Below are 2950 nucleotides of genomic sequence, written 5' to 3'. Positions count from 1 at the left end.
GCGCATGCGCGAAGCCCGGGCCCGCCCCACTGCGGCTGCGCAGTTTTCTCCCGCCGTGCGTCTGACGTCCAGCAACCGAGCTCCGAGCGCACCTGTTTTCCCAGCGTCGCCGGTTCTGCGGGCCTTCGCGATGCTGTTTGTCCCCTTTTTGTCGTGTACCTGGGCTCACAGGCGTGAGGTGTAAACGTCCCCGAATATCCGGAACTTGCTGTGCCCGCGCCGGGGAGGAAGGACGCGTGGACCCTGCAGAACCCCTCGCTGCCCTCCATCCCGCCCTGATGTGCCCCTGGTCATTCTAAACAGCGGCATCCGTAGCGAATCTGGCTGTCGTGGCTGTTGTCGTGCTTGTCACCCAGCCGCGGGGATGGGTCTCCCTTTTGAACCTGGGACACTTTGGTGGATACGGGGCGGGAAATGACTCGTCATGTAGTCGGGGGCTTTCAGATTTCCAGGCAGAGGTTCCCAGTGCGGGGTTGGGCGGTTGCGAGGGAGGGTGGTCACTGCGGGAGAGAGTTCAGGTAAGACGGTAAGGTGGTAAGACGGTTCTGGAATATTTCCGAACTGTTTGAGCCAGAGTTTTCATTGACTCAGTCCGGATCAGGTGACCTTAAGACATCATACTCTGGATAGAATGGAAGACTGATGGGGCCTTTCAAGACAGCAGTTTGGCTCTATAAAGAGCCTTTTAAAAGGTGTCTCTCCCTTTGTCTTTGTGGTACCAATTATTGGAATCCAGGGACACTCTAACGCTGAACTACATACCCAGCCCCATACTGGGGTCCCCCACCCCTGCCTTTTTTCTTTTTTCTTTTTCCTCTCCTCTCTTTGAAGCAGTGTTGGGCTGAATTGCTAAAGCTGGACTCCAACTTGCCATTCTCCTGCCTCATCCTTCCAAGTGCCTGATATTACAGGCGTGAGCCCCTGGACCTGGCTAAAAAATGTCCTTCCCTCCTGACAGCAGATCCTACCTTAGGAAACAGCCCCCAATACAGGCTAAGTTCTTTGTACTTAGCATGTTCTCTGCAGCCTCATTTACCATATTAAAAGCTGGAAGATGTGTGAGCATCTAGTTAGGTGGTTGCTGATTAAGGGATGGCTGCGTTTACCAGAGCAGGGATTCTTAAATCTATGCATCAAAGTGACCAATGACCTCTACTAAGTCCTAGGAATGAGATGAGGGAAGGGGCCAACTCCCTGGCCCACTGGAGCACATTTTGTCCTCAATCAGGATGGAGTAGGATGTGGTCAGGTCAGAGGAGAGAGAACTTCATTACTCTCCCTGAGGCTTCTTACTAATAAGTACCCACCCGGGAGGGCAGGAGCTGCACCGTGTACAGGAAATAAGGGGTATATTGGTATTCTGTCACTACCCAGTTATCACAAACTTAGTGAATTAAAACAACATGCATTTATTAACTCCCAGATCTATCTGTGGGTGAGAAGTCTGGGCACAGCATAGCTGGGTTTGCTGCTTGGTGTCTTAGAAGACTTGAAATGAATGTGTTGGGGTCAAGCTGCTTTTTTTTTTTTTTTTTAAGTTCTTGCACCAGCCAGAGAAACTGCTTTTAGAGGGCCCATGTTATTAGGTCAGGCTCAACCAGATAATGGCTCTTGCCTTATTATAAAGGTCAACTGATTTGGGACTGTAATTACATCTGAAAATCCCCTTTACAGCAGTCCCTAGATTAGTGTAAGGTGGACACTGTCCCAGCACAACAAAGAAAAATAAAAAAGCAAAGGAGGAGGTTATGGAGACAAAGGTTTAATCTGCTTTAAAATATGTAATGCCTTCAATGCCAGGCTTGGTTTTATTTCACAGTGATTACTAAAAATAATGTTGCAGAGGGGAGGAAGATGATCTGCTCTGGGTGCTGAGTAGCTAGGTATGACATGGCCCTCACTCCCTCTTTTCAATCACATTCTGAGTTACTAGTTTCATCAGGCACTTGATGGTCAACGGACTGGTTCTGGTCTCTCAGGGAAAGCTTCCAGAGACTGTTTGTCATTATTGTACACCCTCAACAGGAAACACTCCACATACACATACAAATGCTTATTGGCCACTTGATTTCTTCTTCTGCAACTCCCCTGTTTATATCAGGTGTCTTTTGCCTTTTCTTGCCAAGTTGCAGGAGCTCTTTGTATATCAAAGGCCACTGGTTGCAAACTACAGCTCTCAGGACAAATTCACCCAGTCACTTGTTGAGGCAAGTCCTACAAGTTGAAAATCTTTTTTTTTTTTTTTTAGAGTTTTAAATGGTTGGAAAACAAGGAAGAAGAATACTATTTTGTGATGTGTGAAAATAATATAAAATCCAAACTTTAGTATTCATAAATTTTTACTGGAACATAACCCCACTTATTATGTATAGTCTACAGTTTATTTATTTTTATTTTTTAGCTGTAGATGGACACAATACCTTTATTTTGTTTATTTAGTGTTTTTTCTTTCCCATGTGGTGCTGGGGAAAGTGTTATACCATGAACCCAGCCCCAGCCCTACTCTTGCTTTTTGTAACACTGACAGGCTTGAGTAGTCTCAACAAAGACCTTACAGCGCTGAGGTCCCAAATGTTTAGTAACTGGCCCGTTACAGAGAATATTTGTAGACCCCAGCCACAGCTGACCACTGTCTATCAAGAATATAGCACACTTATTTCCACCAACCTGTCTTTTAATCTTGCTTGTGGTTTCTTCTACAACAGATTTTTTTGACTTTTCGTTCATGGCTTTAGTTTTCCTGCTTTGCTTAAAATGGTTCCTAACCTCAGTTTATGCAAGTATTCTTCCAATTTTTCTTTTATTAATTTTAATTAATTACTTTACATTTTCTGATCCACCTGGAACTAATTTATGATATGTGGAAGGATTTATTTTTGTTTTCTTTCCAACAACCAGTATGTCAGTTACACTTGGTAGATAAATGAAACATTCTTCTCCAACTGACTTG

This window comes from Spermophilus citellus, assembly GCF_964194105.1.
Source record: "Spermophilus citellus genome assembly, chromosome: 2".
Lineage (NCBI taxonomy): Eukaryota > Metazoa > Chordata > Mammalia > Rodentia > Sciuridae > Spermophilus > Spermophilus citellus.
This window is presented reverse-complemented; position numbering follows the sequence as displayed.